We start from the raw sequence: 24903 nt of genomic DNA, 5'->3' as shown, positions 1-24903 counted from the left end.
TAGAGCTCCACTACCTTTATATAAGACAATTTTTAATGCACTTTGCTTCACTTTATTTTATTGTCCCTTCGGGGGGAATTTGCCTCGCAGCAGCCATTAAAAATACAACAGAAGACGTGCTTCAAACAACTTATATGATGAGATGGAGCTGCATAATAACACTGTTGCTCATTACACACTGATTAAAATAGCATATAAATATCATTTTATTGCAAGTCCTAATTCATTTGAAGTTGTACACTATCGGTGTATTTACTTTGCACTGTTTAAAAACACAATAAAACAACAATTAAAAGATGCGTTGGTCATTTTGAAAAGGGTTTCAGTGTGAAAGTGAAGAATAGTTATCATAGGTAGCTTCCTGAGTAGAAACTGTCCTTTATGTCCTTTAGGACTGATGAGCTAACAGCTAGTCCATCTTGAATCTGCTCCGACCTCCTGATTCGTGCAACGCTTTTTAGCTCTACAGTTATTTACAGTATGTTTATTTACAAACAAAATATCACCAACTGAATGCAACACTTCTCAAGCAACCGGGGTCAAATCCAGCAGGATTTTTTCAGAAACATCTGCAGGGGTACTTGACTACAAATCTTAAAAGGTGTGGTTCACTGAAAACTCATTTTTTAATGAATACTTATTATGTAATTGGTCTCACTGAGTGTTTCATGCAGGCTGAACATGAAAACAGTCTCCTACACCAATCTCCTGCATTAGCTTCTGATAGAAAATAGACAGTGAAACTGTAGGATTAGAAAATCCTGACACATCTACATCACATTGTTACTTAACATTCATGGATTCACCCATTTTGACTCACGACGGGGAAGGCCTTCAGCTGGCAGTGTTGGCAGTGGCAGTGTTGGTTTAATGTGCAGAAATCAGCAGCGGATGTCTTGGCTAGTAGAAGCTAACCATTAGCATTAGCAAATTCACTGCACAGCAGAAGCTCCTCCAGGCTTCTGTTATTTGTGGAGATAAAAAAAATCCATATAGCCAGTCAGGACATCTCATCCAATCTGGGATGAGACATCCAAATATCAGGAAATAAGACTTCAAAACCTGCCGTCTGAACTTCAGCTGTGATGTGGACAACTTATTTACCCCCCCCCCCCCCCCCCCCCCAAGAATGACTTACAAGACATTCATTCCTACTAAAAACAACTGCAAATGTATTGATTAAATGAGTGAACCACTCCTTTAAAGGGCCACACAGACACTGGTGAACGAAGCCACGGCCTTGGCGCCTGGGGTCTGGCTGTCGTGGGTGAGGTCTTCTAAACATTGTCTGTTTTTTTAATGTCACCAGCTGATGTTTGTAGATGCTGGTCCTAACTCTCATTGGATAAATCCGTGTTTATAAAATAGTCTGGCGTTAGGACATCTGTTTAGAAATACTGAATCAAGCCCCCGTGGCTTGTGTTGAATAACTGTCTCCCTATACTGTGATCCTCTACATAAACTCAAGTGATTTATGTTCAGTAACTTAAAGGGGACATAATATGCAAATCTCCCCCTTTACGTCTGTTTGTGCTGCCATGTGGATCCCTTCTGCCTCCATAAACAATCCAACTGAGAAATAAACCATCCCTCCGTTTTCTGTCAGTGTTCGGTTGTGGAATTCTGTGCCTTAAAAGCTATACCAGAAAGTCCCTATTTGTGATGTCACAAACAGGGAAAATAGAGTTGAACAACCTCCTATCTGGCGCAGGAGCAGCAGCTCTTCGAGTGCCTCCTGGATATCAGAGCGTCTCAGCTTATAGCAGCCTGAGCAGCGAAGGGGTAGGCGTGGCCAGCTTGCTTTCTTAAAGTGACCTGAATGGACTCATTCTGGAAGGTACTGAAATGTTCGAGAATAAATGTTGATCAGAACAATGTTAAATATGAAATGTATTGAATCCACATCAAACACTTCAAATACAAATAATGCTGAATTGTATTAGGTATACCAGATCCTGTGATCCTGATAAATTTGAGCTTTAAATCTTCAGCTAAGGCAAACAGCGAGAACCTTGTGCCGCTGGTGTTATAAGTTGAGTTGTAATTTGTCAAATGTGTGTCCAGCACAATGCTCTTCTGTCCTGAGCAACAGTTTATCAGCATCCCCTCCCCGCGTCTCCACACACAGCTCTTTGTCAGCGCACCGCCGAGGCCCGATCCCGCCAAGGTTTCCTCTTTCCTCTCACAATTGTTTGAAATGCTATCAAAGAGTTGGCGTCCTCATCAAAGAGTTGCACTTTAAAGAGTTCCACCTTTGCTGTTGCGTCGCCCCCACCAACCTCCCCTCCCTTTAATCTGGCAGGGGTTTGGCAGTGAAAGGTAAATACGTGTGAAATGGGACATGTGTTTTCCATCGTTTCCCTTTGTCGCACATGTTCTCCTCTCTCCATGATTAACATTCCACCTACCTCAGGTCTCCCTTCTCTTGGCGCTTGGTGGGCCTCGCGCAGGCTGGCCTGCCAAAACACTCCCCGGCCACCTGGAATTACAGAGCGTTCAAAGCCTACACTTCCTGTCCATCTGAAATCCATTCAGCCTATCAGGACCCCCCCCCCCCCCCCCCCCCCAAAGTGAAGGATGACAAGATTCTGGCGCTTATATTTAAACTTCACTCGCTTTGATGGACTGTTTATTGCTCTTAGGTAGACAGTGGTAATTATTTGAATAATAAACCAACAAATAAAGATCCTCATCCTGAAGTTCTGAAAGGTGCCAGCAGAAACATCTTGAGAACTTCATAAGACAGGAAGAAAATGAGGCGGGCGCATAAACAAATTTTTCAAAATGGCCTAATTTTACCGGGACGTGAGAGAGGACCTGTCTGAAAGAGGAGAAATCCCTTTGCTTACAGATTATTTGGTGTGATTTATTTAGACAAGGAATGCAGCTCATGAGCTGCGGCCAGCTGGGAATCACACGGGGAATTCACAGCTAAAGGCTTGTGATGTGCACCCTCAGGTCACCCCGAGCAAAATTCCTCCGCTGCGACGGAAGAGCAGACGGCTTGAGATTTCCCTCTCCGTAGACTCGCCTTGGGGCTTTAGGTTGGCACGGCATTTTGTTTTTCCTTACCTTCCTGTCATGAGATTCCTCCAACTGCTCCCTCTGTTTATTGTTGTTGTTTATTCCACTGTTTACGTTGGCAGGCCAGTCACATTCTGCCCGTGCACCTCCACATGTCCAAAACTCAGCCTTTGATGGACGTGGATTGTGCTCCGTGTTGATAGGCTGTTATTTTTAAATGGCACTGATGAGATTATTACTGCACTTGTGCAGCATGGGCTGACAGCAAAAGAGCTGCAGTCCCTTCAGCACTCAGAATGGTCCGATCTGCATTTGCTGCTCTCTTTGAACATCATCTGATGTGAGTGAGAAGACGAGGGCCTCAATAGAAAGCCACCATACTCAGGGATAGGCGTTCCAAATCTTCTCCATATGCTGGGAAAACCCACATATCCACTTGTACTGAGGTATTTTTTGTCATTTATCTTCCAAAAGCACTGGGAACATGTCTGAAACTATTTCAACTTACAAACCTCACATTTTTCCTGCACTTTTTAAAGATTTAAACGGGCCCATTATCCTTCGAAGGACTTGGAATCACCCGCTGCCTTTCAAGCCAAAGATGATTTAAAGGTGTGGTTCTCTGGTGTAACTCGATGCCTTGATTCTCCTGGGATGACGGTGGCACAGGAGTTAAGTTCTCGCCCCGTAATGGGAAGGTTGCAGGTTCGAGCCCTGCTCAGTCTGTCGTTGTCGTCGTGTCCTTGGGCAAGACACTTAACCCGCCTTGCCTGCTGGTGGTGGTCGGAGGGACCGGTGGTGCCAGTGCTCGGCAGCCTCGCCTCTGTCAGTGCGTCCCAGGGCAGCTGTGGCTACATCGTAGCTCATCCCCACCAGCGTGTGAATGTGTGTGTGTGAATGGATGAATGACTGATTGTGTTGTAAAGCGCTTTGGGGAGTTCCTCTAGGCACGATATCAAATACAGGCCATTTACCATTTACCATTCCTGTTCTGAGATGCAGACATTTGCTATTGCAGAGGTGGGCTGAAAACAGCAGGATTACTCATTAGTATTAACGATATGCACACACCTCACTTCTGATTGGCTAACAGGACACGTTCAGCCATGTTGCAAAGTCACTATCACCAAGACGCTCTCCGATCTCTCTCTTCGCCGTAAACGTTTTTTTTTAAAAAAGCCTCCTTGTGGGCGGGTGCAAGCCAAGATGGGCGAGGCCATGAATGCAAGTTCACAGTGTGACATCACAGTGTGAGGATTTTCAGAAGTTAACATAGGGGATATAAATAGGAGCCCTTTTTCATGTTCAGCTTGCATGAAAACTCAGAAGTAATAATTAAAAATACTTTTTCAGTGAAGCACCTTTAAAGCCATTTTGGTCAAACTCTGATAAAGACGTTTTGTCTCAGCTAAAATATAAACTATAAATGATGTTAGCATGAGAACCACTGGATGTATGCTAACAAATATGTCCTTAACTGCCCTAATGCTAAAATAGAATCACGATTTTAACAGTCATCCACGTCGTCTCTTGCTTGTTTAGAGGCAGCTCTCCTCCCCAGAGCTCACCTCCATGTTTTCAGTCCTTGTACCTTGGCAGGCAGGTCCAACCATATGGCAGAACTAAATGTCGATTATGAGCCAATCTCATATATCACACACAGATCTGAAAACGCTGGATATTCATCACTCTTCTAGCACTTGTGCGTGTGCTTCTGTTAAGCAGTGACAGATTTATTACCTACCTACAGCGTCACTCATCCAGAAACATCAAATGTGTTTCAGGGCTGTGCCAATAGTTTGTCTTTTTGTCATTGAGACACAAACATGACATGATGCTTGGAGACCAGTTGTTAGAATTTATTTTTAATACAGTTTTACTTTAGATAATAAGTTAAACAGATAAAAGAAAATACTTTAATCTGACATAGAAGTTTCAGGTAGATGTTTTTTGTTTATTCAAATTCAAATTCAATTCAAAGATTATTAATCCCAGGGGGAAATTAGAGTTTCAGTACACACAATTCTGAGATCAGACATACATACATAGGCAGAGACACATGACAAGAATTGGTGACTGTGGTCAATCGCAACCGGAGTCACGCTACCTTAATAGAGATCAGAGGGTTTATAAATGAGGATTGAGTCAGGTGGAGAAAAAAAAGGCACTTCAGAGTTACCCTCCAGAAGGAGGGCAGATTTGCTATGCAAAAAAAAAAAAAAAAAAAAAAAAAACAACAACAACCAAAAACACGTCTGACAGAGATGCAACAGACTTCAGACATCACACAACATACGTGTTCACTAGGTGGGGGGGTAGGATTGGGGACTTTCCGCACGTCAGTGCATGCAGCCACGATAAGCGGCACTCGTCACCTCCGTTTGGACAAGGGGGGAGGTCGTAGGATTTAGAGGGCACAGTGACTCCTGGAACGATTCAGCGGACTTTTCCGACCGCAGTCCCGCCCAGGCTAGGATAGGGAGACAGAGTTGCCATGGCGACGGCAGCATTCCACATTTTTTCTGAGGGGGGAGTATTTGCTTCAGTCTCACAGGCTCAAGGGCACCAGGTTCGGATAAGAAATTGTTTTGGGGCCAGACAGAGATAATGTCCTCTCTGTCTTAAAGTTCCGTTGGTCCTCAACCTCTCAAAATCCCAACAATGGCGTAAATTAATCTATCCCAATCCGTGCTGATTCGTCCACTTTCTCCTTGACGGCATCCATCTTTTGTGCCAACGCATGAATCTCAGCCAAAGTTCCAAGCTCACGATTCATCTCGACATTTATGTGAGTCTGAATTCCCAGCGCGGTGTAATCCATCCCTGAGCTCGGGGAGTGTGCCAATATTCCTCAACAGCTCGTTAATTTTCCGGCAAGCCAGGAAGCCTCCTAGGCCAAAGAGCAGGAAACCTGACACCAACACCACGAATATCCAGACGTCTTCAGAATCCTCTACAGACAGCTGAGATAGGCAAATCAGGTTCCACTGTTCCAGGAGTCCATGATATGACCAGCTGGGTCTGTCCCAGAGGGACATCCGGGAGCCCCTTCTCCACTTCTCATTGTTGAAAAAATTTTATCAGTCGCTTTAAGTGACCAACTGACAAGAACCATTTTAGTAATTTCAGTTTCCAGAAAAAATACAGAAGCAGCCGTACACCCAGAGACAGACAAAGAGCCTTGAGGGTGATAGGGAGGAGAGGAGGAAAGAAGCGTCTGTACTCTCCAAGAGCTAGAAGAAGTTTGAAGTAGGTTAGAAAGGATTGCCCCCTCACCTGTTGCCAGGGTTCTTATGGGTGCTTAAAACATAAAAAGTCTTGAATTTCAGTTTGGTATTCTCAAGATATGAAACAAAAAAGGACAACAGTGAAGCTGTCGTGAGCCGGGGTGAGTACTCGCTCTCACTAAACATCTCTGAGTGTGTTAGTGCAGGAGAGGGAGCGGCAGCTGCACCAGATCAGCTGATTAGCGGGTCGACTACTTAAGGAGATGGTGAACACAGTTCGACGCCGGATGGTTACTACGACTCGGTAGTTTCCAGCCTTCGCTCTAGTCCTCAGGTTTTCTCTTGGAAATACTCTAGTGTGTTTTTTTTATCTTGTTGTGTTTTTGTATTTTTTTGGCCTACCCACCTCAGGTTCTCTGCACACCTGGAATTACTCGCTCAGCTCCCATAGGACTCCTGGACTCCTCGCTCAGTCATGTTCGTCATCATCATCCTCTCTGACCGATCCGCTCTCTCTCTCGCCCCCACGCTCCCTCTCCCCTCAGGATCCACCCCGACTCTCAACCTCCCCTCATTTCCCAAACCCAATCATCCCCCGTAAGTCTCCTCTCAGCATATCCTGCCTAGACTGTTCTCCCTGTACTCACCTCTGGTTTGCTCTCCCTCCAGACGCTGTCTCCCGTTCTCCTGATCCGCTGGAATTACCAATTCGCCCTGAGTTCTCATTATTAAATAAAATCATTTAATTGTTTCCATTAATCTGTGTACGGGTTCGTGATTCTGCATGTCTTGGGTTAGACACCTTCCCCAAACCATGTCAGAAGCCTCACCAATGCAAAATCACTTTGAATCACCTTGAAAGTGAATAAAAATGCTTGCGTAGCTTCTTTTTAGATCATTTCTTTGAGGATTGATGAGTTAACGGCTAGTCTGAGTGTGGTCGACATTATTTTTACCATCAAAATTGCATATTTCAACTTTTTCATAGTTTGAAATGTTCAGACTTTTACTAATGTGAGCTGTGAACTGATACAGACAAATACAATTATTTTTAAAGGTTACATTTGTAACAGACAAAATTATTTTCCGGACCAAGAAACTAGAAAAAGTTCAACCCATCAGAACCATGGGATCTGGCGTTTTTGTCATATCTCAGTTCAAACAAACAAACAAACAAAAAATAATAATTGCTTTTTATGAAAATACTGTAATTGACTCTATGACATTTTTCTCAACCCTCCCACTGTCTTTATGGGTGACCCCGTGAGGAAAGTTGGCCATTGAGCAGGATTGATGGTTTATCTCTTGAGGTCCACATGGCAGGTGCTCACTCCTCACCCCTGCCACATGGACCCAAGGAATAAACCATCAATCCTGCTCAATGGTCAACTTTCCTTGCGGGGTCACACCCATTAGGACGGTGGGAGGGTTAAAGCTGGGGTACGTAGTATAAAAAATGTAAAGGAACTTCAAAAATTCTTAAAGTGACCGTTTGACCCTGTTCTGTGACATAAAGTAGGTCATCTTTTATAAATTCTATTTCCCCTAAGTCCCTACCCCGCCTCTACAGCAAAACAAATCATTACACGAGCCTAGAGCATTGACCAGTAAAGTTCTGTATCCACCAGGAGGAGCTGTCAATCAACAAGAATGGGCCCCAGTTCCCAGCATGCACTATGGCAGGGACTCCCAAAGTGTGGTGCGCGCACCCCCGGGGGTGCGCGAGCTGCCGGTAGAGGGGTGCGCGAGGTGAAAAGTGTAATGGCTGCGGAGCTCAGAGAAGTCTGTCATATGTCACCATTAGCGTAGCCAGAAACTCATTCGTGGGTGGGCCTAAGAAAAAGTAAGTGGGCCCAATAAATGTTATTGAAAACAAATATATTTTTGCGCGCGTGTCCTCCACATGTGCCCTAGCTTCATAATAACAATGTGCCGAGCTTCAGCACTCTGGCCTGCGCACGCCGATATGTTCCGTATTTGATCATTTTTAACGATGTTGGAGGAATCTGAAGGTGAGTCGTTCTGGCAGATTGTAATTAACACCTGTCTCATGCCGGTGTTCTGACGTTGTAAACCTCACACACAGGACATCGTGGATGTAACAAAATAACAAGAAATGATTCCCATTCAGGCTATTAACAGCGCGCTCAAGATCTGAAGTTCAGAGTGCGTCTGTCAGAGGTCAGACGCGATCCAGCGGAACCACGGCTCACGGGTGCACAAGTGAGCACATCTGGGCTGGGCAGAAGTCATTTTACAACATTGGTTTAAATAGCGCCAATAACGAGACGCAGTGACTTGAGCGGCTCATGGAGCTGTGCCGCGCACACACACACACACACACACACACACACACACACACACACACACACACACACACACACACACACACACACACACAGATTCAATAAGCGCGCACGCTGCGCAAACTCCGGCGCGCCGTCAGACTGAAGACAGAAATGAGCGCTGCCTCCACCGTGATAAAAACTTTTAAGAGGTTTTATAACATTTTTCATTCAAGGCCAAATTAAGATATTAGCTTCTATTTTGGGATGACGTATTAAAGTCGGGTCCGCTACAGCCGGTGACTCCTCATGAACCTGACAACTCCTGTTACTGCAGCATTTGTTATTCCAGTCAGCGTGGCAGCGGATCGCAGACTCAGCCACACCATAAAACAGCAATAAGTTGGTCTGAGGTAAAAGTGAACCTCATGGCTATATCTATTCCATCTTGTCCCCTATAGACATTTGAATACGCACAAGTAGGTGATCAGCTCAGGTTTACGCAGAACAGAAGGAAGGAGAGCGCTCTGGCCGCACAGGTTAAAAGTTCCTACTTTAAGAAAACTGTTAAATTGCATTGTTTATGTGCTACCTGGGCACTCTAAATATTTATTTAATATTAAATCAAAGGAAATTGTAATGGTATCAAATGTTTATTAATACTATTTAAAAAATGAAAGTGATGGGGAAAAAGGTCGATCATATTTTTTTAACCCAGTCTGTTTAGCTTGACGTCTGATATATACCGGTATATATATATATATATATATATATATATATATATATATATATATATATATATATATATATATATATATATATATATATATATATATATATATATATATATATATATATATATATAGAGCCATGCCCTGATGTGGGGGGTGCATCGACATGGTCGGGACATAGAAGGGGGTGCGTGGCTAAATAAGTTTGGGAACCACTGCACTATGGGGTGATGCACACTTAGCATTCAAGCTAGGTCCGTGAGCTAACTCAAGCGTTCAACCTTACGCTACATCAGCCTATTGTTTTAGCTTGTTGTAGCATTAGCAGGGGGTGTCCTGCCAATCATTGCCTGATTTCTGCTGGTTTTAGATGTTTCTATGCTTAGAAACTGCAGATCTGTGTTAAATACGTGATTAGCAACCCGACGAAATCTGAGGAGCAGCTCAATTCTTTAACGGACAATTTATGACTGAGGGGCCCACCATGAAGCGTGAGAATGTTCTGGCCATGGACCTGGAGTCTCTTGACAGCCCGCTCACCGCTGACCACAGCTAATGTGTGCTGGTAACACTTTTCAGGTTGATGAAAGCCAATAAACCCTCCTTAAATCATCACAACTTACAAGCACCAAAGTTCAGACGTTTTAAAACTAGATGTAGACCACACATTGAACAGTTTTAGTAGTGAATGGTGCTGAAAATACTTGCAAACTCATATTTTTTTCATTTGGGTAAAGTGTGAGATCTCTGCAAGTAAATAAGATAAAAACTGTGAATCGTCTAATCTAATCTCTGTTTCTCCAAACTGAGGCTGACACAGTGTCCCTTTAAAAAGCATATTAAATAGGAAATTCTGATTTGTATCATAGAAACGGAACAGTCTTTAAAAACCAAACAAATCTGAATGTTTCAAAGTTACAAATGCTGTTGCCTAATATTCCTAGCATACCCAGATGGTTTCCCTGGTTGGCCCAAACTTATTGTGAGATAATGTTTTTGTCTTTGCTTACAAAAAGAATCATTTTCTGCTCTGCTGCTGTTCGCTTGCTAGATTCACTAATTAACTCCTTAGATGAAAAGTAGAAAGACAAAATAAATAGTAGGAATTACAAATGCTAATCCACCCAAATGCACCGTGTTAGGTAAGAGGAGGTGTTTTCAGATTTGAGTGGTTCCAGTTTTTCAGATATAATTTAAAATATGCATTAGCCTGAGTATATAGATTCGAGCACATGTTCTCATCTGTCATGTCACGATGATCAAAAAGCCTAATGAGTGACACAGATACGATGATTACCTTTGTGCATGTGTTCGGAGCGCGGCGGAGCGGCTGCCACAGCGCTTCACTTATTAATTCAGCACTTAATTAGTCATAATTTTATACAACTAATTTACTCAGGACGCATTAAATAAACATAGATGTCTAATTAAAATATTGTGTTAAACTTGTTGGATGGAGCGCAGGCAAACAGACTATCGCACACATGCACGCACGCACACACACACACACAGATGAGCCGTGTTCATTATCAGCAACTGATACCGCCTTGAGCGTAACACCGAGTGATTAGCATACGCAAATACTCCTGTATGTAGGAACATTGTACATTAGCTGAACAAGTGTCGACTAATCTGTAACACCTGGAAGAGAAAGTGATCCTATGGAGGTCAAATGAAGCCATAAAAATGAATCCTGTGCAGTTTAAAGGAAGAAAAGAAAGGTTTCCAACCTTTAATTCCCTTTTAACACTCCAGTCCGATCCACCTCCTGTAAATGTGAAGTTCTGGAGCCTGTGGCAGTCACCAGCAGGTAGCAGCTGACGGGCAGCGGTTCAGGCAAGTGCATTAATGTAGAGTTAATGACAGAATTAAGCCTGAAATAGCCAGTGCAGCCAGGACTCCAGTTCATTAGCATTGCTGAGACACGCTGGGGAGAACAATGCTAGCAACACCTACCCCCATTGTAGACAATCAGCCACAGGAGTGGAGATCCCATGCAGAATAATGGAGTTAGAGGTGGGGAGGGGACCGTGGGTGTCTGCCCGTTTCATGCTGGCTGCTGGGAGGTGTCAACAGATGATTTACTAGAGAGGCGTTGGGTCAAAGCAAGATCAGCGTTGGCAGTCATACCTGGAGTTCACAGCTGGTCCTTGGTCTGCAGCTTTTAGATCTTCGCTTCTTGCTGTTTTATGGGTCGCAATTAAACATTTTATTAACAAGATGTTAGAGGAGAAACTTGTTTTTCATCCATCCATCCATCCATCATTCTGTCTGTCCATCCATCCATCCATCCATCCATCCATCCATCCATCCATCCATCATTCTGTCGTCCATCCATCCATCCATCCATCATTCTGTCTGTCCATCATCCATCCATCCATCCATCCATCCATCATTCTGTCCATCTGTCCCTCCATCCATCCATCCATCCATCCATCCGTCCGTCTGTCCATCCTTCTGTGCGTTCATCCATCCATCCATCCATCCATCCGTCCATCCATCCATCCATCCATCCATCATTCTGTCTGTCCATCCATCCATACATCCATCCATCCATCCATCCATCCATCCATCCATCATTCTGTCTGTCCATCATCCATCCATCCATCCATCCATCATTCTGTCTGTCCATCCATCCATCCATCATTCTGTCTGTCCATCATCCATCCATCCATCCATCATTCTGTCCATCTGTCCCTCCATCCATCCATCCATCCATCCATCCATCCATCCGTCCATCCATCCATCCATCAGTCCATCCATCCATCCATCCGTCCATCCATTCATCCATCCATCCATCATTCTGTCCGTTCATCCATCCATCCATCATTCTGTCCGTTCATCCATCCATCCATCATTCTGTCCGTCCATCCATCCATCCATCCATCCATCCATCCATCCATCATTCTGTCTGTTCATCCATTCATCCATCATTCTGTTTTTTCATCCATCCATCCATCCATCCATCCATCCATCCATCCATCCATCCATCCATCCGTCCATCCATCCGTCCATCCATTCATCCATCCATCCATCATTCTGTCCGTTCATCCATCCATCCATCATCCATCATTCTGTCTGTTCATCCATTCATCCATCATTCTGTTTTTTCATCCATCCATCCATCCATCCATCCATCCATCCATCCATCCATCCATCCAAGACGTTTCCAAACCAAACTCTATTTAGTTTAGGCCATCTTTCCACTTGTTTGCTAAAGAAGAGCAGCTTCTCTGCTCTGCGCTTTCCAGGTTGATGGAGCTGCTGTCATTAGTGGCAACCCTATGGGAGAAGACCATTTCAGCTGATGGCCTTTGAAGACTGGAATGTAGATGACTAAAACTGAAAGTTGAGACTGTACTTTATCCATCCAAATTTTATGTAACAGCATTTTAATTCAAATTTTTTTAAATGGATTTCTTGCCTCAATATTCATCATTTTTGATGCTGTGTTATTTTTTTTTTGCCACTAGAATCGATGTAAGATCTAAATTCTGCGTCTGATTTGTCTGCAAAGGAAGTCAACCGAGTGACTGAAGACTTGAAATGCTTCGTTGTTAACCTCTAAAATGATGAGGCTTCTTCATTAAAGTGCATCATAAATCCCCAAATCTTGATCTTCAGCACTTGAACATTTTTTTACGGCGACGGCAACCTTTGTGCCCCATCCCTTTAAGAATCAACCAAGAGGTCAGAGTCGTCCTCCATCAGTCTAAATGAATGGAGCTCAAGATCATCTCGATTCGGCTTTTATTTAATTACAAGTATATGAATGCTTGTCTTGCTTTGCAGTAATGCTGTTATTCTACATCATGGGAAGTGTAATTGAGACCACACAGGGCATTACGGGGCAGCATTATGGCTGAGGAGCTGAGTGATGCCTCTGCTCTTGACACTCTGCTCCCTGTTTCTTAATTAGAAACTTAGATCACAGTGTCACACCAGCATGTTTCGTTTGCATCTTGGAATGGGAGGGGGGGGGGGGGGGGCTGGAGCTTCCACATACCAAAGTACGTCAATAAATCTGCAACTGAATGTCCTCAGATTCATGAAAAAAATAAATAAATAAAAACACTTGAGGAAGATAAATTAGAGCTCTTAACCTGGTAATGTTCTCTAATTGGGGGAAGCTGTAATTGGTTTAAGCATTAATCAGATTTGAACCAGGCGCGGTTAAGTGTTGTGCAAGGTTTCCTGTCGAAGTATGAAAAGAGTTTTTGTTGTAATAAATATGTTTGTGGTGCTGCGAGGGGGCTTTGAGGAACATTATGTGATCATGATGACCCTGAGATCCGATGACCAAAGAAGCACTTAATGGCTCTAACGTTTAAACGTGGGCTCAGTGGGAAGTTCATCTCTACAGGGAGGGGATTTTACTCCTGAGAGAAGATGTTGCACCATGTATAGTCTGCATTCTACAGACATTGTGTTTATTGGCGTCAGATCTCTACATTTGCGGTAAAGTACCTCCAAATTCTCCAGAAATCTTTCTAATGTTATATTTTTAGGTATAAATGAGTAAAACGTTTGGAAAAGCATCAGACTAATGCTGGACAGTAGAAAACAAAGTTCTTACTTTCAGATTTTTTTTACATTCAGAGTAATCTAACTAGGCTTTTCCAGTGGAAGCGTTGCATAATGTCTGTGAAACGTAGCATGCAGCAATAGGCTGCTGTAATAGTGGATGGGTGCATTTCCATCATTTTGGACGCGTCTCAGAGGCGCAGGGACACGTTGCTTTCACTTCATGGCTGTTTTTTATGCCCTATGCTTCCAGAACACATCAAACTCAGCAGTTCAGATCAGGCCAGACAGGAAGCCAAATTTAAAACAGTGTAAAACATCCAGAAACTTCGGAAAAGTGACGCGCAGATTTCCAGTAGATTTACGGGTAAAAGTAACATTCATTACCTGTGAAACCTCTGAGGTAAACAGAACAGAAAATACACCACAGATCTTTTTGGATTTATTCTGTCATCTTTCTCTTAGCTCATTATTGTGCGATCGCCTAAAATCACGCGTGGTTTTGCAATTCTCCCGTAATTTCCCGAACTTGTGGGATCCAGTGGCGCCCCCGAGGGGTAGAAAATTGCTGGCACACACACACACACACACACACACACACACACACACACACACACACACACACACACACACACACACACACACACACACACACACACACACACAGGGCCTTGGGAGTGAGCACATTCAACGACATTCGGCAGGGGGATTTTTCAGCCTTGACCTGAGTGCCGGTGCCCACTTCCAATTTTTAAACTGCACTTAGACACAGAGGGCTGTGGGTGCAAGTGGGGCGGTGTGGTGGCATCAGCTGGCGTAGGCCAGACGATGCTTGCACTGCCCGCTCACCACATCCGCGAATACACCTCATCAGCACGCACAAACACTGTATTGGAGCGGGCGGAGGTGTCTTAGCACACCTTTGTTTGTCGCTTGGCTTCCCCGGGCTGGAGGCTAGGAGGGAGATCTGGCCGTCTGGCTGGGGTCTGGGGTGGTGGGTTGCTTTGCTCGGCATTGGGCGAGGGAGCCTGCTCATCAGCACACCTGCAGAAAGGGTCGAACTCTGGGAACCGGTGATGGTTGACAGAGAATTCTGTCGTTGTGTCCTTGGGCAAGACACTTAACCCACCCTGCCTGCTGGTGGTGGTCGGAGGGACCGGTAGTGCCAGTGCTCGGCAGCCTCGCCTCTGTCAGTGCACCCCAGGGTAGCTGTGGCTACATCATAGCCACAGCTACCCATCAGTGTGTGAATGTGTGTGTGAATGATACACTACAGTGTAAAGCGCTTTGGAATCCTTACTCTGAGAGGTGCTATACAAGTGCGGGTCATTTATCGTTTATCACATGGTTGTACCCTTTGTGCAGCAGTACCGGGACCAGAGTCAATAGGGTGTGTATGGGAGCATGAGTGGGTGTCTGGCGTGCATTTTTGTAAGTCTTAGGTTGTATGTGCATGTGTGAGCATGAGGGAGGGAGTGTGTGACTGTGTTTGTGTATGACTGTATATGTCAGGTGGGGCCTTTGATTCCTTCTCTCTCCTGGGACTTATTTTGATGCTATACAACTTCGTCTCCCCTCCCCCGTCACACCTGGTGTGGAGTGCGGTGCCTTGGTCTGCCTGAGTGTTCGTGGCTCCCGGGTCAGGGGGTTTAAGATTTTTGGCGTCTGCCTGATTGATCCCAGTGGCTGCCTGGTGGGATCTGAGTCCCTGGGCTCTGTTGGGTCCCCGGCTGGGCTGGTCACCGCTGGGTCCCGGGTCGCTGGATGCCAGGCTCGGCCAACTTGGGGGTGGGAGGCTGCGGGCGGGCCGATGGGCTTGCCGCTGATATCCCCCAGGACTCTGCCGGAGGGGGGTGATGTGTATTTGTTTAGTCATGTGAACAGTGAATGAAGTCATCTCAGAAGTGTAAATGTGTGTGGTGTGTGTACATAACGATGTCCATTCTATACAAAATCGGCTGATTTTAGAAGTATTAATTTCAGTATATCGGTATCGGCAAATATCGGTTATCGGCCATAACTGTGATCTTAATATCGGATATCGGTATCGGCCCAAAAGCTTCATTTTGGTCCATCACCACTAATAATGTTTAACTTGTTATTCAAACATCCTCATGTTTTTTCAGCACCTCAGCTACATTTAGAGCACGCGTATTTCACATATACGAACAAAAATGTCAACATTTTTGTATTTTTTTGTGTTTCCGATCACTTCCCAGTGGAAACAAAGACACATTTGCATCTGTGCTTCACTGTTTTCACCTTGTGGATAAAGTTTTGCTAGTTTTCTTTGCTCAAGTAGCACTGCCATTACTTTAGCGTCGAGGTGTCTTTCCTCCCTTTCTTTTGGCCTCATAATTACAACAAAATGCATTAAAAGCCAAATTTCAGAGATATTTTTAGAATTCCTGAAACAAAAACAAATCAGGAGCGCCTCCTTGGCTATTGAGTTTATCTTTGCCGGGCCGTTCGACGTTGGCCTCGTTCATTGAGCTTTAAGTCAGAAAAATTTGTCACTTGAACCTGCAGTGCTGCTCTGCCTCTCAGAAATGTTTCTATAATTAAAACTGATGTACAGTGTCTTGTCTTGGCTGGCTGCTGACATCTACTACAGTAAACTCTGGTGGGGATTAAATTAGTAAAAGTCTCAGCTGAGAACAACTCCTCCGCGGTTTTACAATGTTGCCTCTAAGCAAACGTCATTCTGGACAAAGAAGGAAGTTGTCGTTTTCTTTTCCTTTATTTTTTTTCACATAATGCAGAAAAAATGTAGATTAGACGGGAGCCTCGGGAGTTGTTTAGATCCACAGCAGCAACGGCAGCGGTGGAATAGATCAAACATCACGCTGGCCTTCAGAAAACAAGACCTGGGAAAGGATGGGAGGACAAAAATCATAAAGATGGAAGAGAAAGGTTGTCACCTTCACCTTGCATGCTTGTCATTCGCTCAGCGTCAGGTCATTAAAATCACATTAGGCCTCTCCGAGGGACCTGAGGAGGCTGTTAGAGCACCTAAAACTGTGTGGCAGTAAAAAGGAATCACAACTTCCTGCTTGGTATAAAAGCAGCTACGCAGCACTTTGCATCCTCACTCCGGATCATTAACATCTCTCATGTCTTTTTCTGGGGGTTCATAATGGAAACCGGGGCAGCAGAGAGACAGAGGTCACGTCCATTTGTCCATCTCCCAGAGGACAGAGCTTGATCAGAGTCAAAAGTTGTGTCTTGCTGCCACCGAGACGGCATTAACTCTGGGTCTCCTGGGCCGGCGGCGTGAATCATTTATTATCAGAAACCTGCGACGAAGGTTTCAAACGTCACATCACATTAGGACAGAGTCCAGAGATTAGTCAAGTCCAAGTCCTGATGCCATCATTGAATTTCTTGTCTTTCCATTGCTTTCATTTCATTCTCCTTTTAAGGTGGTTTTCCAGGAGCACTACTCAGAGTAACTCTGACTGATGCAGCTCAGCTCGAACACTGCTCCCAAGGGATCGGTTTGGCATTTCCCATCTACTGTCTCTCCTTGTTCTAGGGCTGAGTTGGGCCGGCATCGTGATTCTGGCTGCTGATTGGCTAGGGGGCGGAGTCACTGGCCGCTCCTGAGTTGTTTGCCCTCTGCATCACAGCCTACAGCCATTTCCTGGTTCAGAGTCTGACAAGAAGCCATGAAACTGAGTAAAATGTTCAGCAACACCAACATTTTTTAGCTGAGTTGCGTTTCTGCGGAGCAAACAGGTTGCCTCACACTGTTTACAGATCACCTCGTGTCATCAATGGGCCATTCCCATCTGTACCGGGTCGGCCCGGGCCGGGTAGCCCCAGTCGGCCCCAGCCTGGCCCGGTTGATTCCACACATCCTTGCCTTAAGCACATGTGGGCTGATTCTACCCACCAATCAGAGGCTTGCTCTAATGGAAGGTGTGAATTTGCTGTCAGCAGTGGGTGTGTTGGCCCTGGTCGGCCTGAAGCAGACCCCCTTGAGAAGAGGGCTGAGAATGAGCCTTGGTTGGCCCGGAAAAATACCAGGCCACCCAGATATGTAAACAACCTACGCTACCCGGCCCGGGCCGACCTGGTACAGATGGGAATGGCCCATTAGTTATCTCGCACCCCACCCCCGCACCTATGAGGGGTGCACCCACTTTCTGTCGTAGAGCTGGCATGGTAACAAAACTACACTCTGATGGGCTGACTCAAACCACGCTGTACAGAGCGGTTTTAGGCTGAGTAGTGCTCCTGGAAAAACACACCTTTAGTCTTTTAGGTCTGGTTAGGGTCTGATGATGAAGTAATTGTTTTGTCAGTGGACTCAGCCCTGAAATCAGATTTCCAGCTACAGCAGTGACTGTAGTGCTCTGTGATTTCCACTCTACATGGAAATTTAGACAAAATCTCTGTTGCTCTGAAAAAAATGGTCGGATTTTTTAGTGCTTTGCAGCATCGTTGTGTCGTCTTCTGTTGAGCAGAACCATCCAGATCCATCCGGTGTTGATAGTGGTCTGAAACCAGCCGTTACAGATGCACTTTTAAACAGACTTTTCCAGCTGTTAGCAGGTAGTTTCAGTGAGGGACGCTCCAATCAGGACGCATCTATAGAATCTGCATTTGTCCTAACAATCCCATTTGTTTTAAAACTAACCAACATTAGACGGTGTTGTGTTTCTTCATATAGATGAGTGAGAATGATCATTAATCATGACGGAGCCTGCTCTTAGTCTGTTCTTGATTCAGCCATCTTTATTCTCCCTCCGCATACCACTCCCGCCTGAGTCTGTCTTCTCACACTACGGTGGCCCGAATGGCCAGGCCGCTTCGTGGGAGCGTGCTATCTCTGCGGCTTTTTCTAGCGTGAGATCTGCACCGTAACTGAGCAGCTTCTCGTGCACGCGTGGGGAGCTGGTCGCTATGACGATTTGGTCTCTCACCGTTTCCTCGCTATTTGGGTAGCCGCAGTCTTTTACGAGTAGCTTTAGCTCAGATATGAAATGATCGAATGTTTCATTGTTCCCTTGTTTCTTTTCATGGAAGCGATACCTGGCATGAATGGGGTTAAACTTTGGGGTTAGGTACTCCGTATACATGTCGTAGTAGGTCTTTAGCTTCTTTGCGTCGTCTGCAGACACAGTCCAGGTGTTAAACACATATCTGCCCTTTTCCCCGCCCCATAAAAAAAGGTAGCTGCACTTTTCCTGCTCGTCTTTCTCACGTAGGGGTCCTGAGAACATTAGTTCGGCATGTTGTTGAAAACGGCGCCATGCCTCCGGTAGGTTCGCCGAATCCCAATCCGTCCTGGGTGCCGCAATGCCAAACATCTCCATCTCCAGTCAGAAATGTAAGTACACTGCCTCTACTCTGACACCATGTTGTGTTTTTTCATATAGATGAGTAAGAATGATCATTAATCATGACAGAGCCTGGTGTTAGTCTGTTCTTTATTCAGCCATCTTTATTCTCCCTCTACATACCATTCTCGCGTGAGCTTGTCTTCTCCCAGGCTGTTACAGACGGGATGTTTTTCCTTTTTCTTGTGAGTGAGCAGCCTTACAGTTTTTCTCAGTTGCTTTGGTGCATTTCTCACAACAGAATTAAACTTTGCACAACAGTTAGTTCAACCTCCACAACATGTAGTCGTTTTGGCACAACCTAGTGGCGGTTTCATGTTCATTTCGTCCAAAGGCAAGTACAAATGTCTAAAGAATGGTCACGTTTGACTTGCTATTCATCACTATCTCCTTGCTTTTATCATGAATGTCACAATTATTGATACTTGTACCGGCTGAATAGTCATTGTCCTTACAACTTAGAGTCTTCATTTCATTGCTCGTGTCATTGGACTCAAAATTGTTGAACATCTTGTCAAACTATTTGTACACCCATTTTGAAAACCCTATTTTTAAGGAGTTTCCACGGAAATCTCCATAAATTACTTTTCTCAGGTGAACCTTATCTCACACTAATGAAAATTGGTGTGTGTCCTGGTGACAATCGGACAATGTATGTAGTGGTTTGGGATAATGTTAGCTTCCATCACTCTGCTGCAGTCAGGCAGTGGTTTGCAGCACACGGCAGGATGCTTATGGAGTTTCTTCCTCCTTACACTCCATTCCTAAATCCAGTTGAGGAGTTTCTCTTCCTGGAGGTGGAAGGTATATGACAGGCATCCACAAATACCCAAATGACCCTGCTAGCAGCTATGGATGCAGCTTGTGGTGACATCACAGCAGAGTCCTGCAGAGGGTGGATTCGACACTCCAGAAGATACTTTCCCCGATGCATCGATAGAGCTGACATTCGCTGTGATGTTGATGAAAATATGTGAGAAAAACCTTAACAGTGGAGCAGGGATCAATTCTGTTGTGAGAAATGCACCAAAGCAACTGAGAAAAACTGTATTGGGGCCGGCTACCTGGTTGACGGAAGCGTGCTGTTCGTTTTATGAGTGATCCGATTCACCGTGGCAAAGTTCTCAGCAAAAAACATAAAAAATCATTCATTTTGAGTGTGTGCATGTCTCGATGTGCCACGCCAGTCAAATTTACACGTACTTGGTGTGCAGCCACTCACTCTTCTTCACAGGAGGAAACGACCTCTGGATTAGGAGCGTGCACCCTCGTGAATGATACATCAAAACAACTGGCTCGGCCGTGGGAAGGGTGGTATGTCATGATTTTGTAGTGCTCACCTCAACGTCACCCAAATATCACGATTTAGGTTTTTTTCACCCCAACGTCACCCCAATATACTGATTTTGGGCCTCTGTACCACATGGCCACTACCTTGTGCCAGCGAGCAGGTCCTTTTAAAAAATTAGATTTTTTTTTTCTAGAATAGTTTATTATCCAGCAGATCCTTTTTTGAAAAGTTCAGTTCAAGGTCCAATAAAAATGAAGTCATTTAGTGACACAGCTGTGGCTAGGCGATGTCCCAACCTGAATCTAGCAACCAAAGTCATGAAAGTTGTGATCACGAATCAGAAATCTGCAGAATATCCTATAAAATCCCCTTGGTTCTTCTTAATGAGGGTTTTAAAGAATAAATGCACCAAACTTTTATTTCCTCTGGGTCCGAATGGAAATCTGAGACATGATTTGAGGGTAATTCAGCAGCTGGGTGGCGGCGGTGACCTTCCCGTGTCCGCCTGCTCACATCTGACATTGGCCACTCCATTTGCCTGCATATTGTTGTTTATGCACAGCAACTTGGGGGGTTTATAGGTTGTGTTGGACAGACAGCTGCTGTGTTTGGCTCTTAACCAGAGGCTTAATAACGATGGCGTGAGAGCGACATTACCTGCGACCAGCTGCCATCCCGTCCCATGGTGCTAAACCCAACAATGGTCGTTCAAATGGGTACAGAGTCAGAGATAATCGCTTGTTGGCATTCTGAGTCATCTGTACCTGTTAATACCTTTAGTAAACTAGAATAAATGATCCTGCAGGAACGCTGAGTTTCTGACTCTTCCTCTACTTTTCAAACTGCTGCAGCTTGCGTCAAACACTCACAGTATTGGTTTATCCCTTTTGCTTCTCATTTGTCATCTTTACACATGAGTTGATCGCAGCAGCTTGTTCCTCTTCTCCCCTTCAACCTCCCCCCACCTTCAGCCGTGTCCTGCAAGCTAGACAGCTGTGAAAACAGTGAGGAATCTGTGCAGTCGGCAGAGAAACGGCGCAGCATCTTCCAATTTTAACCAGATTTTCCAGGGATATTAGAGGAAACAAAAGACGCCACATCCCGCCGTTCAAAGCTCCAGCCGATAACTTTGATGCGAGACTTTGTCAGAATAAAAAAGGAAGGATGGCTTTCTTGTGCTTTTAAAGCGAGGTGCCACTTAGCTGTTCCATAAATTAGCATTTTCATTGTTTAGTTTGCATCCACAATATGATTCTTAAGATGTGGAGATCTAAAACTGAAAGGATTTCATGTTTTACTCCATCTACATGGCTCAGACTGAGAGATAAAGAAAGCAACTTTATTTTTGTTCACCCAACTGTTAAGATGTTACATTCGAGTCATGTTTTACATTTGCACAAATGAGTACAGATAGGAAATTAAACAGTATGCAGAAAATCCACGACGATTTTGAACTTGCATTTCAGTTAGAGATACAAAATGTGATGCATGAATTAGAAATGTAGATTTTCTTGTTGCAGATAAAGGATTGAATGTGAGCATGTGGTATTTTGATTTGCTTCAGGGCAAATAAATGCATTAAGAAAATATATTCTCTAAAATCAGACTGTAAAGGTGTTTCCTTTAAAGCATTTCATAATAATAGGCTCCTCAGCAGCCTGGAAGAGAGGAGGAGGAGGAGGGGCGGTGTCGAGAGGTCCCGGGTTCAAATCCCGGACGAGCCCCCATTTATATTACGTCCCCGACAGGAGGTGTTAAAATGTGAAGGAGGGGTCAACATAAGAAATGCGACAGTGCAGTTAAAATGGATTTAATTGTTGTAAAAGGTTCTAAAAACAAGTGCAAACAGATGGAGAGCATTATTAAAATAATGCCAAACAAACAAAATCAAGACTAAAGGTTACCAAAACAGAAGGTGCTTTAAAAACACAAGTTGATAATAAAACCGACGCACTGCGAAAACACAGAGTGTTTTAAAATCCCAAAGTCGGTAAACTATGATGTTAACCTTAAAACGATCCCTCTGGATCACTCACAGTTAAAACTATTAAAGTCAACTCATCAAAACGAAGGGGTTAAAACCAAAAACGAGGCCTAGAGGACAGCAGAACCCCTGCACTGTTGCCTCCTCAAAAAGGTTAACATTAAACCAATTACCAACTATAAAAACATCTGGTTAAAACTTATTAAAAGTTTCACCAAAACAGGTGTTTCAAAATCCACAAAGTTGATAAAAGTTTTAAAACAATCTATTGACATCAAACACCTGGTAAAAACTTATTGTAAACCAACACAGAAGGTGTTTAAATCCGGAGTCAATAAAATTGCAGCAAACCAGGTTAACCTTTAAAACAAACAACATCAAAAGATCCCCCTGGATCATCTAAGAGCTTCGCCCTTTGAAAGCTCAAAACTCAGAGTTAACACCTTAAAGTTAACTCATCTCAAAACGAAGGGGTTAAAACCCAAAACGAGGCCTGGAGGACAGCAGAACCCCTGCACTGCTGCCTCCCAGACTGCTGAAGGCACAGCCTTTTTATCCCAGGTGTGGGTCATCGACAGGATTCAGCTCAGCTGTGCTGCTCAGCAGCCTGGAAGAGAGGAGGAGGAGGAGGGGCGGTGTCAGGCTGATCACCAGGGCTGGGTGATCTTGGCTCCTTCATCTCACTGGCCAGGCTGGTAGCCGTAACAAACATCTAAGGCCTAGTCCACACGTAGCAGTTTTTTTTAAACAAATATCCGCCCCTCCAAAAACTTGCATCCACACCACCTCGTTAAAAAAAAAAAAAAAAACTGTCCACACGTACCCGGATAAATACGTTGTTAAGGACATGCCAGACCTGTAGGCGGCAGTACTTCCCCCGTTCTTAACCTCGTCCTTCGTCTGTGGTCTTCCGCAAGGAGCAGTAATTCCGCTTGCAAAAACAAACAAGCAGAAAGCGCTTGGACAATTGATAAAGCGAGCGCAGCTCTGAAGGCTTCCACGCTGTCGGCTAGTGTAAACACAGGTCGCACACGTGATGTCAGCCTTTTTTGTCGCGGAAAGTGACGTTGCGGACCTTAAAACTCCGGTTTTGTCTGTCCACACGCAGACACCCAAAACAGAGAAAACGCAGATCTTCACTTTGGCCGGAGTTTTTAAAAAGATCCGTTTTCGTGTGAAAAAACTCCGTTTTCGTGTGGATGACAGGCCAAAACGTAGAAAAATATCTACGTTTTGGCAGATCCCCGGCTACGTGTGGACAGGGCCTGAGACCTTTACTGACCTTCACATGAAGTTTATGCCAAAAGTTTATATTTGCAGTGTTGGTCATTTTCTGGTTCGCCTTGACATGATGTAAGAAAATGTCTTCACTGAGCTGATGACACCGTATTCCTAGCCTGGCCTGCCAGACTCGTCCTCTGTCTGCTCTACACAGAGGACGAGTCTGGATACTCAGAAGCAGAGAGCACCAGGATGGGCGGGACTAGCCAGCTCAAAAATAACCAATCAGATAAAGGCAGAAATGACGACGGTGTGGCGAGACGCTGTAGTTTTTTAGCTGTAGTCAAAGATGGCGTCTGGCGATGGCGCAAAACTCTTTCTTTAGAAGAAAGGCTTTTAGTGCTTGTTCTTGTTGTGGTTTTAAAGACATAATCAAGTCATTTAGGCCAGAGGAAAGAACACCGCTTCAGACGCCGTGCTCGTTGTTTATGAGAAACTGAGCGTTGCGGTGTGTGACGATTGCTGCTCAGCGCTGATTGGCTCGGTTAGAATTATCAGGGGTGGGGTTATTTTACTGGGAGCGTTACCAGACCCTTTACTTCCCACAAAGAACCATTGGCATTGGTTGACCAGGCTACCATACTCCATCAAAGAAGGTGCAAATACATCCTTTTTAAAAATAAACTTAAGTACCTCCATCTGCTCATGACTCAAAGAGAAGCTCAAGTCTAAATAGTTCAAAGTTGATGAAGCCGTTTCAAATGAGCCGTCGCCATCTTTGTATCAGCAACATCCTGCCCACGACGGATGTCAGTCAATGGGGCAGTCCACCATTGCATCATGGAAAACTACATAAAACATCAAAAAACACAATATACAGGGCTTTTATAAATAAACACGCTGTGGATGACCAGCAATAATTCTGGCCGGAGCTGCACGGTTCCAAATGAGCGTTGCTAGATGGAGTCCCGACCCCATGATAGATCAGATCAGCTTAAGGAGATCACTCTGGTGCTGCTGGACATCCGTTCTTCCACATTCAGCAGATCTGTATATTCAAATTCTAGAAAACATTTAGTATTGCTACGAAAATCAAGCTGCAAAGCTGGAACCAACTGGAATTCGGTAGATAAGTGGAGGAGCTCTCAGACTTATTGAGACGGTAAAGCAAAGCTTTTTGATATGTCCTATTTATGAGCATTGCATGAATTCAAACCACAGTTCATGCATAAACTGCACTTGATGTGAACAGCTCTACCTTCCTCATAGGT

Source organism: Nothobranchius furzeri, chromosome 3 (assembly GCF_043380555.1).
Source record: "Nothobranchius furzeri strain GRZ-AD chromosome 3, NfurGRZ-RIMD1, whole genome shotgun sequence".
NCBI lineage: Eukaryota > Metazoa > Chordata > Actinopteri > Cyprinodontiformes > Nothobranchiidae > Nothobranchius > Nothobranchius furzeri.
The sequence above is the reverse complement of the archived record's forward strand: the minus strand, read 5'-3'. Positions refer to the sequence as shown.